Source organism: Atractosteus spatula (assembly GCF_055471065.1).
Source record: "Atractosteus spatula isolate fAtrSpa1 chromosome 16 unlocalized genomic scaffold, fAtrSpa1.hap1 SUPER_16_unloc_1, whole genome shotgun sequence".
Taxonomy (NCBI): domain Eukaryota; kingdom Metazoa; phylum Chordata; class Actinopteri; order Semionotiformes; family Lepisosteidae; genus Atractosteus; species Atractosteus spatula.
The window spans coordinates 1674269-1690540 of NW_028296631.1; the positions used below are offsets into that span (position 1 = coordinate 1674269).

General features: G+C 42.1%; 1 non-coding gene across 1 annotated transcript; it reads left to right on the plus strand.

The window, feature by feature from the left end:
- The first annotated feature begins 9002 nt into the window (after positions 1-9002).
- On the plus strand, positions 9003-9084 carry trnas-acu (transfer RNA serine (anticodon ACU)). The gene has a single exon. It is a non-coding gene; the product is annotated as a tRNA-Ser (tRNA).
- The last annotated feature ends 7188 nt before the right edge of the window (positions 9085-16272 follow it).

A 16272-nucleotide genomic window follows, 5' to 3' on the forward strand; every position in this document is an offset into this window, starting at 1 on the left:
TTCGAAACGCGTATCTTAAAAGTTTAATTAAGAAGTAAAAGCCTTACAGTGTACACAGATTTCTAAACTGATCAGGAGGAAGAAAATTCACCCGTGTTTCGTGCATAAAAAGTGGTTATTAACTATCGAAACCTGTTTTTATTTTGCCTGGCAATCTACCTGAATGCCGAACTACAGTATCTGAGAAGAGACACAATTGAACTAGTGTTGATAATAAAAGAGAGTCCCCGTTACCCCCATTTTGATTTAAATCGCAAACGCGTGTTTAATTAAATGTATTTTTTTATTCATAATCAGACAAATGCAACGTAAATTGTTATCTTTGTCTTCTAAGTATCTTAATAAACTTTCAGCATAGCTTTCTCCCCGTTTAGATTTATTTTTCTTGGGATTTTGGGATCAAATGTGGAAAGATTAGATTGTAATCGTTTTTATTTTTTAAATACAGTTTAGAAAAGTGTAATCTATACTAAAAAGCTGTATTTATTTATACCACTCGATACTTATATTTATGGAGTTTAGTTGGTACTGTTTAAACTTTTATTTTAAATTGTATTACAGCATTGTACACATGCTTGAAAGAAAAGAGAGAAAACGCAAGCCTTCTTCAGGTGCTTATGTCCATATCTTCGCAAGGGAATCAGTGTGAATTGTAATACTAATTAAATGACTGTGGGCACTTTCCACCCCCTCTGACAGCAGGAACATTCCTATTCTTAGCTCAGTAGCTTATTACAATATAGGGTGTTCAAACCGTTTTTTTTTACACAGTGACACACCGTCGCATTGTGAATCTGTTTTTCTGTGTTTACAAAGAAAGTGGAATACAGTGATACTATCTGCTATATAGATACATATTTTTAGATATTTAGACCCTTAAATTAATTTAATTTTCAATTAAGTGTGAAAAGGCAGTTTTTAAAACATAGATTTGTTTAACAGTTTTATCCTTTCCATGTTGTTTTAAAAACAACCACACATATTTCCTTAAGTATGTGTAGTTACATACACAAATATACATACAGTACATACAATAAGCCCTCCTGTTTTACAAACTTTGCTTTAACTGATTTCGGATTTACAGATTTTGTATTTAACAGACAAAATCTGCTACAGGGGAATGTGTAAAATCAGAAATACCGGACTTCCACCATGTTAATGGACACAGTAAAGTGCAAAAATAATAAAAGAATAAAAAATTTAAACATTTTTTGTACAAAATACCTTTAAATAAGTCTAAAAAGCATGAATAACAAATATGCTCTAAAGTGAAGGCCAATAGGTAAAGGGTTATGATGGGTGTTGTCTGTGTTTTGTATGCTTTAGAGCTCTTTAAAAACAATCATTATAAAAAATACACTAAAATGTTTACAATATTTCAAAATTATAACTCTGTAAAATGTGTGGATTTAATTTCCCCAGTGAACAGGATGTGCATTTATTAATTCTAGAAAAAAAAATCCTTTCTTGATTTCTCTAGTTCCTAGTTTTCTAGTTCCCTTTAAAATAAACTATTATTCCACAATGCAGAGTATTACATGGCCAGTATTTACATATGATATTTGTGATTTAAAGAAATTAACACAAGCAGCTTTTGGGGATTTAAGTGTTGGCTGAGTTATTGCAGGATAAAACACTAGAGATGTTGGTAAGAAAAAGATAATTTTGGGAAAGTTGAGGAATACACTGATACAAGAACACTTCCTAATGAGGTTAGGCATACTTTTGATGAAGATGATGAAGTTAACAGACTCTATGTTTACATAGATACTGAAATGAGGGTTGTATTTTAGATTTTCTGTAGTTGCTAGCATTGAACTCTGTGTTGGATGCACATGAATTGAAGGAATGGGCAAACATACTGTAGCTGATGCTGATCCACAGAGCCAGCATATTAAGATGTTTATAATTAGAGGCAATTTGTTTAAATAACTAGGTATGGATACTGATGTGCAAGAGAGGTGGAAAGGCTGTTTCCTTAAGCCAGCACTATAAAATATTTTATTCTCAGTGAGATGCTGCCATTTCATAGTGGGTTTCTAACACTGTGTATAATTCCATCCACACAGTGCCTTTACTTCCATCCATTTTCTAATCTCTTTATCCAGTACAGAGGATTTGGAGCCTATCCCAGTAAGCAACGGACACAAGGCAGAATACACCCTGGACATAGCGCCAGTCCATCACAGGACAGACAGACACAAATACATACACACCAGGGCCAGTTTTCCCATAAACCCATTAACTTACCAGTATGTTTTGGAGTGCGAGAGGGAGTTATATCACACATATGGAGAAAAACCATGTAACCCAGAGAGAACATGCAAACCCCGCACACAGGACAGCAGGAATTGAACCTAGGATCCCAGTGCTGCAAGATAGCGATGCTAACCACTTTGCCACCATTATAAATGGATGGATATTTTAGTTATCTTTCTAGTTCACAGGTTTGCATGCATAATTTAATTTTGAAAGCCACTGGGACATCAGGTACTACTGTTGTATTTATGAAAAAGAAACAAAACAAAAAGCATACTAACAACTGTGTCATCCTACTCCTTAGTTAATACATTTTATTATTTGTAAACAGTTAACATTGTTAGCAAAATATTTTGAATTATATTTTACCCTGTTTTTTCTTAAGTTTTGTATTTAACGTATTATATGATAGTCAGATTTAATGTATATTTGAACAATGAAAATATATTTTTACAAGATGCGGGGGAAAGTGCAACAACTTATTACAGTGCTAAATTTAATAATATTGATTACTAATAGTTTATGCTAACACCTTACTTTCTTAATTTGATGTATTTAAAACAGTGAACTGAGGGAACATAACATTCAGAAATACAATCGAAAATAGTTTTGTGGTGTTTGTATAGATGAAACATTTCTAAAATGTACAACGTAACAAAATTAAAGACGTTTAAAATCTGTAATCTTTCCACTTGTAATGTCATTAGAAAGTACAAGTTTCTGCTTTGTCTAAGGATGGTATCAAAAAGTAGTCTAAGTGGTGAGAAAGCTGTGCTTAATGATAATTAAGGGACTTAAAAGTAAAAAGAGATGCTTCATATTGCTTGATTAATTTAAAAAACTAAGTTATAAATGCAGACGCGATTGGTGCCATTAAGTGCTCCAGGCAGCGGAACGTTTGTTCTGTACTGCTGAGCTCCGCGCCTCCTCCCTTTCTCGGTGCCATGCCGGGTCTAAATATCTAAACATATGTATCTATATAGCAGGTAGTATCACCCTATATTGTAATGAGCTGCTGAGCTAAGAATAGGAGTTCCTGGTGTCAGAGGGGGTGGAAAGTGCCCGAGGTCATTTAATTAGTATTACAATTCGCACTGATTCCCTTGCGAAGATATGGACATAAGAATATTCGTGTGTGGTCAAAAAATGGCATTAAGCACTTAAAATTAATATGGTTAATAATAATAAACTGTAACATGCTGTAACAAGATTGGCTAAACTGGGAAGCCTGTTCCCACACACCCTGCCCCCACTGCCATTAGAATATACACAAAGCACTCCCCAGACTGTCTGCCCGTTTCACTGTTACCTGGATACCTCTTTGTTTAGAACTCACCCTCCCCCCTGCCTGTCTGGCTTCTTTTAATCCTTCTGTGCCCGGATTGCAGCGGGTAAGATGTTTTTCCAAGAAAGAAAGAGAAATTAAAAAAAGAGAAATTTCACCAGAGCCTCTTCTCTTCTTGTGTCTAATTAGATGAAAGGCAGCGACCTTAATCAAGCCCAAATCATAATTGAACCCATTCAGAGCCTACATTACATTTTAGCATTTCATTCTGAGCAGAAACCCTCACACCTGAAGAAGGCTTGTGTTTTCTCTCTTCTCTTTTAAGCATGTGTACAATGCTGTAATACAATTTAAAATAAAAGTTTAAACAGTATCAACTAAACTCCATTAATATAAGTATTGAGTGGTAGTCAATAAATACAGCTTTTTAGTATAGATTACACTTTTCTAAAATGTATTTAAAAAATAAAAACGATTACAATCTAATCTTTCCACATTTGATCCAAAAATCCCAAGAAAAATAAATCTAAACGGGGAGAAAGCTATGCTGAAAGTTTATTAAGATACTTAGAAGACAAAGATAACAATTTACGTTGCATTTGTCCGATTGTGAATTAAAAATACATATAATTAAACATGCGTTTGCAATTTAAATCAAAAGCGATTTAAATCTATAAAAATGTTTATATTGTAACGCATACTGTACAGCCTCCATTTCTCTATAAAAATTTAAAAGATCGTTTGAGCAGCCTAAGAGGGGGGTTCTGGTCTCAGTGACAGCTGACAATCCTCCATACACTCAAGTGACAAATTAATAATGCCAATGTAAATGTCGTATTTACAATTTGTTCATAATAGAAATGTTAAGTTCTCTTAAGCTTTGTGATAGTTTACCCAGGCAGCAAAAGATCAGCTACACTGGGAAGATGCGACACCGAAGATATGATTAATAACCTTTTAAATCTGAAGGGAGATCTAAAGGGATCCCCCCACACACACACGCACGATAGAAGCAGGAAGCAGAAGCAGGGATAGCTGTCAGAAGGAAACAAGGTGACTATTCATTGTTATTAAAAATGACTTACCTTCGAACATGTTGTGATATGTAGAAATATAAAAAGTCAATTAATTGTCCATAGTATTGCTATTTTATTTTTTTTAAAGAAATGTTTGTTAAAAGAAAAGTTGTGGCAGCAGCTGGATTTGAACATACAACCTCTGGTTCAGAGGTCAGAACATAGACCACAGTACCACCCACAAGATCACATGAGGAGAGGCGAAACAGCCCCACATACAGAATCAACAGACATTGTACAGCGTGTACTACTGTGTTGCAGTATATGAATATAATTATATCGTTATTAATTTCTTTAGATATGCGATTCCATATTATATTAGCAGAAAAGCTTAAAACTACCACTTTTTATACACGCTATTTCACATGTTAGTTAAAGACTTTGATGCTTAAAATGTTTCGGGAGAAATGGAATACTGGTGTGTATTTTTTCTTTAAAGTACCGAGACCAGCCATATACTGTAATACTGTATGTTTATGTTCCAAAATTAATATCGTTTATGGCCTTCACATGCATTACAGTATGCTCCTATTCTTTTTATGCTCAGCTACTAAGATTTCCCTTCAGTGGTAAAATTCCATATAAATATTCAATACTAAAACGGGCACAGTAAAGACATTTAAATCTTTCTACGACCGACCAATGCACTACGAGTGCCCCTGTCAGTCTACCAATCATGTACCACAGTATTGCACGTCATCGCGCGTCACGATTTGCAAGGACGTAGCCAATTACCCGCGGTACGTGTCTGTGCCGCGCACTTTGAATGGCTGCATCTGTATGTCATTTTTAAGCCATTTTTTTGACCACGCACGAATATTCTTTTCTCCATTTCTTCGCAATGGAAACACAGAACGCCTTCAAACCAAATGCATTTTAAAGACCATGACTTGTGAAAATTTTCACACTCTCTACATCAAACTATCAGTGAGCTAATTATCTTTTTTTAAACCTCCGTTTTTTCAATGATGCATAATTACGCACTAACTGGAACCTGGTGGACCACTCTATACACAAGTTCACAATGTGAGAAAGACTGCTCAATACGGTTTTGTGCGAAAAACCTGTATATCATCATAGGAAGCAGAACAGTGCAGTCTCCAATTCCCCAGACTGTAAACATGGGACCAAAGCTTTGTTTGATTTCTGAAACCCTTTCTTTGTATCCTGTTTTCATTCAGGTAAGGGTCAACTATATACACAATACTGCTGACAGCAGGAAAATTAACAATATTCTTTACTCAGCAGCATATTAAAAACAGCTCCCATGATGTACCAACCGATTTTTTACACAGAAGGCTGACACAGCTTTGCGTTCTGAATCTCTTTTTCTCGTGCTTTTATTTAATGTGGCACTATGCACTGGGATAGGGGAATGCTGTTCAGAAGACAATAGCATTCAAACCACAGCACCCACAATGCTGCAAGTAAGTGTTTTACACACTAAGCAGGTCCTCTGACCTTTCCAAGCCTTGCTTTGGCTTGTGAAACCTTTTTGTTTTATATTGGCACCATGAGACATGCAATACACTGGGATAGTTTCATGACTCAATTTCTTTTTAAGCACAACACCCACAATGCTGCAGCTAAGTGTTTCACATACTAGGCCGGTCCTCTGACCTTTCCCAGCTTTGTTTTGGGTTGTGAAACTTTTCTTTATTTTTTAATGATTTTTTGAATATAGCACTACAGGTAATATACTGAAATAAGGGGGTCTTCTTTAAAATGCATTTGGTTTGAAGGCGTTCTGTGTTTCCATTGTGTTGATATGGACAAGAGAATATTAGTGAGTTGTCAAACAAATGTGATAAAAACGACAAAGTGAAGGCTGTGAAAACAGTCACAATGTACTTTATACACAAAGCAAGTGTTCTCGTAACCCTAGGAGGTTTCGTGAAAACGCTACTGGCATGCCAAAATCGTTATCGAACTTTACCCCGGTGCATGCCGGGAGGAATTCATGCACTACAGATGAAAGGGGGCAGGCACGTACAGTTCACTTTGAATCCACAAGTACTCTTCTCGGATGTTGCACAAACAAATCCTAATGTCCTGAAAGCATTGCAGCATGTTTGTGTCTCTCTTCCTGTAGCTGCAGGACGACTGACACGAATGGACAATCACAATCTGTGGCGTTTAGCGTGACATAGTCTTGCAGGCATCGTGCTGTCTCACTGCAATACTACACCGCTGGAGGAAACAGTCCATCTGGCCATGAAACTCATTTGAATGTCTAGCTACAGTTACTAACCATATCATGATTTATTCACAATATGTGGAATCAGCACGTCCCAGAGACAGCTTCCGATATCGTGAGCATTCTCTGATGGTGTGCTGCATGGCTTCTGGGTGTGTACGTTGGTGGTATAGTGGTGAGCAAAGCTGCCTTCCAAGCAGTTGATCTAGGTTTAATTCCCAGCCAACACATTGGTGAATACTTTCAAATGCTGTAATGAACCTAGGAATGCAACTAACAAAGCACAACCTTTTGAAAGAGCTAAAACACTGCAAAACTGAATTGGGGAGAATCTTACTGGGGATTCTGAGCGATGACTGTGTAACCAGGTTATGGAGGGGATATTTGAAATCTGAGACTGAAATTGGTAGCTGTCTCTTTAGGACATGCACGTATGAGTGACATCAGCACGCCAGTAATTGTGGGAGTGGACAATGTACAGTTGAGCGTGGCCTGTGGCTACGCATGATGTGAATGCAAAGAGCATGTTCAAATAAGACTGATGTTCTGTGCATCTTGGATTAGGCGAGATCAAAGAGGAAATTGCCACTACCATATTTTTTGCTTTGTCTTTGTTATTATAGTATCTATAATAACAAAGAGCTATAGTAGCTCTTTGTGCATCCTGGTGTGTGTATATCTCCAGGTATATCTATGTGAAGCTTTTGAGTTAAAGGTTATACTGCATCCAATCTAAGTTCTGTAACAGAAAATAATACAACCCCTCATTTTTATGATTTCATGCAGATCCAGAATTAAAAAATCCCCATTTAAATTCATTGTAGTACGGTGTGTTCTTTGCTGGGCTACAAATTTTGGTACCAGAAATGGGGTATTCTGAGCATTTAGATGAAACTTTGGATGCCGTATAAGGTAAAATAAATAAAAAAATACGGTAGTGGTGAAGAGCTGCACTGCAGGTGTCTGGTCTGCCCAGAGAGGTGGGGGAAGGGACGTCCGGAGCAGGGACCTAGGAGAGGATCGCCGGCAGAACCAGCATTCTGGACTGTTCTAGTGCACGTTGGCAGATATTTTAGTGCTATTTATCACTTTCTGTAGTCAGTCACTGAGTTTGAGTTTGTAGGCATCCTCTCATGAGGCACCAATAAATGTAGGGGTTTTGTGCATTTACAGGGACAATTATGAATTGTAGCAGTAAGTCACAAAATGATTCTTTGATGGCTATTAGAAAACCAACCTTGCGGGATAACACACACACACACACGGATACTATTACACGACAATACATTTATTAAGGCATAAAATGTGTATATAAACATAACAGATCTTATAGTGAGGGTTAGCAGAATACAAAAGGTATATATTGATCACGAAGAGTTACAAACCAAGAAGGACATACATTCAGTATACCATTCATTTATACCATTTCGTTAATGAGCTTTGATTTCAGCTTCTACACTAGATACTCAAAAGCAAGTACATCACTCATAGGAATTAAACTGATATCAACTGGGGTTGAGGTAACAATTGAATTCTCGAGCTGTAACTCAGAATGTTGAATACTCATCACAAAGAAACAGTGGCAGGCTTGTTGCTGTGTCCAATCAGCATTCTCTAGCCTAGTGTCAGGCAGTGCTGGTTTGGCATGAGGGAAGTGGGAGAGATTCCTGCTACGACGCTCTGGTAGTAGGCTCTCTGAAGACCGGCTAGTTAGTTCTGGCTTACTAGTGAGAGTTTGTGCACATGAGAAAAGCGACTGCGGGTCCAAGCAGGTCACACTCTTTAGACAGGAAGAAGACCGGTTCGTTCCTGATGTATTGCTCCTTTTACAACCACTTGGACACACCACTCTGAGACATCTGCATTCGGTGCGCGCTCCGCCTGCTCGCTGAGCAAGTTGCCACCTTTACATACAAAAGCAACATCGACACCAAGAGAAAGGATGACAAATGGCTTTTATCTGGAACTTTTCATGTCCAAGGAGCTCAATGTGCTTTCCGTGTACAACAGGGCCACTGAACTCCACACCGGCCACTGAAGCACAGCAGTGGCTTGATGGCTTGACATCTCCCAAAGAAAATGTTGAAATCGCATGTGGAACAGAAAAATGACCCTTCAAGTACAAGGGAAAAAAAAAAGATCATCTGGAGCACGCCAACACATGTACGGACAGCCCAGTTTCCTTGACGAGGTGGCCAAGTGGTTAAGGCAATGGACTACTAATCCATTGTGCTTTGCATGCATGGGTTTGAATCCCATCCTTGTCACATTCAGCATCTGACACATGTGCCCATTCAAAGTTGGCCTTGCTTTCTTTTGCTCCGGTACTAGAGCAGTACATTTTCTAGCTGTGGCTGAAGATGGTATAGTAGGCTAACATCGGTATCGAGCAGTGACAGTAACAGTATTTACTGAGAGAGAGAGAGGCAGCTCAGAAGATGAGCTCCTAATTTCTTTGAGATTTTATTGTTTTCTGTAACTGAACAAATAGTCTAGGAATAAGGCAACATCTAACAAAAACTAAAGAAAACCAAAGAAGTAAAGAAATAATTTATCATTGAAAAAAAAACAACAAAGCAAACATCTGAAAATCTGAAGACCAACTATAAGACACAGCTACACCTGAAGATAAAGGACCTGAGGAAAAACTTCAAAGAGAAAAATCTTCAAGAAATGAAGAGGAACAAACAGAAAAAAAGGAACAATTAAAACAAGGAAATAGGATAAGAAGACAAGAAAGAAATAAAAAGTACACCAAAGGAAACGAGAAGGAAAGGGAAAATACAAGCAGCATCAAGAGAAGCCAAGAACTCAGCCATAAGCACGAAAAACAACTGGTAAGCCCTGATCTTTCTTCTCCTTATTTGAAGAGGCCTCTAAAATTGAACTGATTTACTAATTAAAAGTAAAAAAAAAGTCTTTAGAAAAAGTTACCTTAAAGTTTAAACTAAACCAAATACCACTTGAGCCCATTAAACTCAAAAGGCCAAAGTTGAAGAACCTGTTCCCAAGCAACAGTGGGGCTGATTGTATTCAAAACGCCCTAGCCAGGCTGTCTTTTTGCTCTTCTCACCTGGGCCGATTGTATTTAAAAGAAGCAAGATGAATACAGAGCAGAAGACAGCCCCACTGGACCAGCCCTGCCCTCTCAGCACAGGACTCCAATACCCTGAGGACACGAAAACCGTTAAGACCAGGAAACAGTACAAAGACACATGGATGAAGGAAAATCCAGAGACCCTTATCGCTGACTACTGCCAGGCAGGAGAAAAACACATAAAAACCTGCTCTTCTTTACTGAGCACCCAAATGCCTGGCACACAGCTGTGTGCAAGACATATACAAACACCACGAGAAGGGGCATCAGCAAAGGCAGGCAAATCTCCATAGGGGGTGACAGCGAGCTAGAAGACACTGTCCTGACCGTCAACACTTACCACAATGGTACAGTGATGATACAGGGCAGTGAGGCTGCTCTGGAGCTATTTGAGGAAAAGTTCACGGACCTGAAATCACAGGCTGACCTGGAGAAACCTCCCCCAGAAACAGGAGAGAGACCCAGTAGCCTGATGCCTACCACACCGGAGAGTTCAGCTCCACCTGACTCTGAGCCCACGAACACAGCCACAGCTACAGAACAGATCAGCAAGAGTGTAGCCCTAGGCAACACTGAATCACACCACCCAGACACACACTGCCCACACCAAACCCCCTATGACCACAGCACAGCGCGCCTCCTGAGAGAGAAACTCTCTGCTCTGGAGCTGGACTTCACTGAGTTCAAGGAACTGATGCTGGGGAGACTCACAGAGGGGCAGACAGCACAACAGCTAAGAGACGAGGTTAACAAACACAGGAACGAATGCAAAACCTCCAACAAACAGCTCAGGGCACAGATGGAAGAGTTGCTGCAGGACAACAGTAAGCTGCAGTCGGAAGTAGCAGAGCTGAGAGAGGAGGTGCAGCTCGTGGAGAGGACAAGCAAGACCCTCAAAGAACAGCTGAGGAAACTCACTACTTCCCACTGCAGCCCCGACTGCAACAGAACAGCCCTGAGGCCCAGAACACACAACACACAACACTCACCCCCAACCCGCAAAGACACACCGACCCCCACACAACCTGACATCCCTACAACCCCCACCACCAACTCCCACTTACCCAGTACCCCCACCGTAGCAAACACCACACCCACTGCACCCCCCGGCATCCCAGATCCGCTCACAACACCACTGCCCAAAAGCACATCCACCTTGCCAAACACTCAGGGTGACCCACACACACACCCAGCCCCAGAGATGGCCCCACCCAGCACCTGCACCTCACACACTGCACCCCCCATGCAGCCCCCCGCCTGGCAGCACACCAGACACCAGAGGCAGATGCACGGAAGTAGCCCTTCTCATTGACTCCAACGGGAAGCACATCGATGAGCACAGGCTCTTCCCGGGACTACAAACAGCAAAGCTCTGGTGTCCGACGACAGAGAAGGCCCTGCAGCTGCTGTCCAGGTCTGTCCTGGGAGCCCCACGGCACATCATCATCCACACCGGCACCAACGATCTGAGGACCTGGAGGGAGCAGGTGGCCCAGTCCATTAGGAGAGTGGCAGAGAGGGCCATACAGGAGTTCCCTCGCGCCCAATTGTCATCTCCACCCTGCTGTCAAGACAGGATGAGCAGCACCACACCATCCAGAGAATCAACGCTGAGATCTCACAGTGCTGTGCCCTGCTCCCAAACATCTACCTGGCCCACCACTCCACCCTTGGATCATAGCATCTACGACCATAAACACCTCAAAAAACAGACCATCGGACTCTTCACAAAAACTCTGAAAGACACCACACTGGGCAGACACCCAAACAGCACCCCAGAGAGAAACAGCAGGACTACCAGAGGAACACCCCAACACCCACACCCCCACCCCAGACCAGCTCAACCCACAAAGAACAGAACCAGCCCCATCCTACAGCCCTCCAACCCAGACCAACGACCGAACGGGACCAGAACCAGCGCCGCACCCCACGCCCCTCAGCCAGACCAGCAGCTGAACCAGGCCAATCCACAAACCCCCACCCAGCACAACAGCAGAACTGGGCCGAGCCCCTCCTGCACAGCTACGCCGCAGCCCTGGCCAGACCAGCAGTCCCAAACAGTTTGGAGCTGGGAGAAATCTGGCAGCTCCTGAACCTCATCTGCACCCGACTTATAAGCTAAACTACCACCACCCACAGCGACAGACAATACTGTTTTTGTTGATGATGTAAATATCCGACACAAATTTGTTACAGTTCCAGAAAGCAAAAACAAACTGGAAAGATAATTCAAACGATAACAATGAGATCTCTAACGATAAGTATATGGAACATTTAGGTTCTGGGCTCGTCAGCATTTGGGCTGAAGAACAGTGATCCTGACTTTATCAAGAATGTAAAGGAGACAGACATCATGATCCTACAGGAGACATGGTGTCGGGAAGACTTGGCTACCCACTGTCCCCCAGGCTACAAGGAGATCATGGTGGCCTTTGTCAAAAAAAAACAAATCACCCGGGGCAGAGACTCTGGGGGGATCATTGTGTGGTACAGAGCGGAGCTCAGTCACTCCATACAATTAGTTAAGAGAGAAGAGTCACATGTTTGGCTTAAAATCAAAAGAAATACCATATGTACAGAAAATGAGGTTTTTCTGTGTGCTGTGTACATCCCACCCTCAGAATCCCCTTACTACAGTGAGGGAATTCTCCCCAGTCTCCACACGGAGATTGGTCATTTCCAGGGCCAGGGAAACGTGCTGCTCTGTGGTGACCTCAATGCACGAACAGGCACACTGGCAGACTTTACTAGCACACAGGGAAACACTCATGTATTTGGACAATCCCCTCTGTACCACACACCAGTCACCTCACACAGGTGCAGCCATGACACCACGGTCAACAGCACCGGGCGCGAGCTGCTCCAGCTGTCAAGGGCTGTGCCTGTACATCGTCAAAGGCAGCACTAGAGGGGACTCTCTAGGCAGGTTCACCTTCAGCTCAGCTCTGGGCAGCAGTGTGGTGGACTACGCCATCACCGACCTGGACCCCTCCTGTATCAGTGCCTTCACTATCAGGCCACAAACTCCTCTCTCCGACCATAGCCAGATCACACTTTACATGAAGAGAGCACACCAGCACAGAGACACACTGACACAGCCCAGCCAGCTGTACGACCTCAACCAGGCGTACAGATGGGACACAAACAGCCTAGACAGATACCAAACTGTACTGGGCGATGAAGAAATTCACATTCCTAAACACTCCGTATCAAACCAACAAATTAGGCATAAACTTGGCCACACAAAAACTAAATCACCTATTTCACAAACTGGCATCAAAATCTAAACTAAGACCACGCAAAGCCTGTGGCCAAGATGGAGTCATAAATGAGATGCTGAGACACAGCAGCCCAAAGTTGCAACAAGCCCTGCTCAAACTCCTCAATCTCATCATGACAGCCGGATGTTTCCCCGAGGCCTGGAACCAAGGAATGATCACGCCCATCTAAAGAGTGGAGATAGTCTCTATCCCAGCAACTACCGGGGTATCTGTGTGAACAGTAACCTGGGGAAGGTATTCTGCAGTATCCTAAATACACGAATAGTGGCCTTCCTTACTGAACACAATGTCCTGAGCAAGAGTCAGATTGGCTTCTTACCAGATCACCGCACATCTGATCACATTTACACCCTACACACACTGATAGAGAAACACGTCCACCAAAAACACAAAGGAAAAATTTTTGCCTGCTTTGTCGATTTCAAAAAAGCATTTGACTCGATTTGGCATGAAAGATTGTTTTATAAACTACTCCAAAGTGGCATAGGAGGCAATGTGTACGACATAATTAAATCAATGTATTCAGAGAGCAAATGTGCAGTGAAAATTGGAAACAAAAGGACCAAATTCTTCACCCAATGCCGTGGGGTGAGACAGGGCTGCAGCCTGAGCCCAACACTGTTCAATATCTATATCGACGAATTAACAGGAATGTTGGAAAAGTCTGCAGCTCCTGGTCTCACACTACACGACACAGAAATCATGTTCCTGCTCTATGCAGATGACCTGGTCCTGCTGTCGCCCACAGAACAGGGGCTGCAGCAGAACCCGGCACTGCTAGAGCAGTACTGTCAGACCTGGGCACTGACAGTCAATCTGGACAAGACCAGAGTTATGGTTTTCCAGAAGAAAGCCAGACCTCAGGGAAACAGGTACAAATTCACACTCAACAGCAACACATTGGAGCATACATCCAGCTACACATATCTCGGTCTCACCATCAGCTCATCTGGGAGTTTTGACCTGGCAGTGAAGGCACTGAGGGAGAAGGCACTCAGGGCATTCTACGCAATAAGAAGGAGGCTCTTCAACATCAACCCACCAACAAGAATCTGGCTCCAAATATTTAAAACTGTAGTCCAACCCATTGCCCTATACGGCAGTGAAGTGTGGGCCCCCCTCACAGTCCAGGAGTACACTCAATGGGACAAACACCCCACAGAAACTCTGCACATGGAGATCTGTAGAAACCTCCTCCATGTGCCGAGAAAAACACCTAACAACGGATGCAGGGACGAATTAGGCCAGTACCCACTATTGATAAACATACAAAAAAGATTATTAAAGTATTGGCTACACCTAAAAAACAGTGACCAAAATTCATACCACCACAAAGCCCTGCTGAGCCAAGAGCTGAGCCCAAAACAGAGCCCCCTGAGCCAGCTGGTCCTGAGGCTCACTGACACAAGCCACACCGACACTAACCAGCATCAGGACAGCACTGCTTGAGCACCACAACTCAGACTCAACCACATCACAGACCAAACAGCAATATCTCACACACTGGGACACACACACACAAACACAACATAAACTGCAATGCTACAGAACCCTAAACAGGCAATACACACAAGCCGAATATTTGACCAAGATAAGAAACAACAAAAAGAAACAGACCCTGAGGAAGTAAAGGCTCAGTGACCACAGCCTGGCAATAGAAACTGGGCAACACAGGCAGACCTGGCTGCCCAAAGAGGACGGGCTGTGCTCCCACTGCCAGCGGGGAGAAATAGAGGCAGAGATGCACTTCCTACTGCACTGTGACAGATACTCTGGGATTAGAGAAACATCCTTCCCTAAATTCAGAAATCTAGTCCCAGAGATCCCACACCTGCCAGATCACAACGGGTCCCAATCCTACTGGGAGAGGGAGGAGGGAACTCAGTTGAACTGGGAGCCCAGTATGTGATCTCCTGTCACAGCCTGAGGAACAGTGAGCCTGTCTCCCAATAATGCTCAATATGTTAACAGTATATGTAAATATTTTATGACATGTCTCTGTTGTAAATGTCTGTAATATGTCTGTAGATTTTATTCTATGTTTTGTTCTATGTTAATTTTATCATTTTATTTGCTTTGGCAACACTGATTGTACCCATCGGTCATGCTAATAAAGCACCTTGAATTGAATTGAATTGAACAGTATTTACGTGCCACTGCTCCCAAGTGGCTCTGAGTTAAGACTGCTCTTTCACTTACTTGCAACGCAAACGGAGAAAGCAATTTTTGACAGTCTCTCGAGAGACAGCGCTAGGTGTTTAGAGATAGATTTTGTCAGTTCCCCCTGGAATGATGGCCTCTCAAATAGTTTGTGATTCCTCTAGACGTTATACAGTACAATCAAAAGCGCAACAAAAGTGTTTTCCGTGGAGCAGGTTTCAGACCCGTAGACCAGTTTTATTTGTACAGCAGGACGCATTCCCAAACGCGAATCTCCTGTTTTAGAAATGCTTTGGGCGGCGTGAAATGAAAATAAGAAATCAATTCCAGATGCACACGGAAGCAATCAAGTGTTTCATCCGAACTGTTTCAAAGACTGCTCAAGAGCTTTCCTTTCACAAACGCGCAACGATTAATGATGCACCCTTCAATGCGCCTTACATCTCAAGGTTGTGATTGAGACGATTCGTAGAGTGTGCTCATTTCCATATACGCCCCGTGTTGCAGTGGTAGGATGACGTAAAATACTGCTTCGACACGTAACGGCATTATATTCAACTTCAGGAGCTGAGGGCTTTCGTAAGCGCGTAAATCAAAGGCAATTCCCGCGTCTAACACTAATGTAAATGCTTTTCAAAGTGCAGTGTGGTGCAGCTTGTAAAATCCTTGTCTACATTTCTCGTTTGTTGATGTTTTTTCTGTCTGCCAAAGTTGCATTTTGACATCCGGACGGGGAGACTTGATCATTCGAACGTGAAGCTGCCCTTAAACCCTCTGAGGCGTATCTGTCTGCCGGCATGTATTTTGTCAAACATTTTTTTTTGAACAGAGAGCGACTTTGAAAAGGTTTCCGGAGCCACCTCGCACTCCATGTTAGATTGTAGGAGGAATGCAATGCAGCGGCAGCAGAGCTTGCT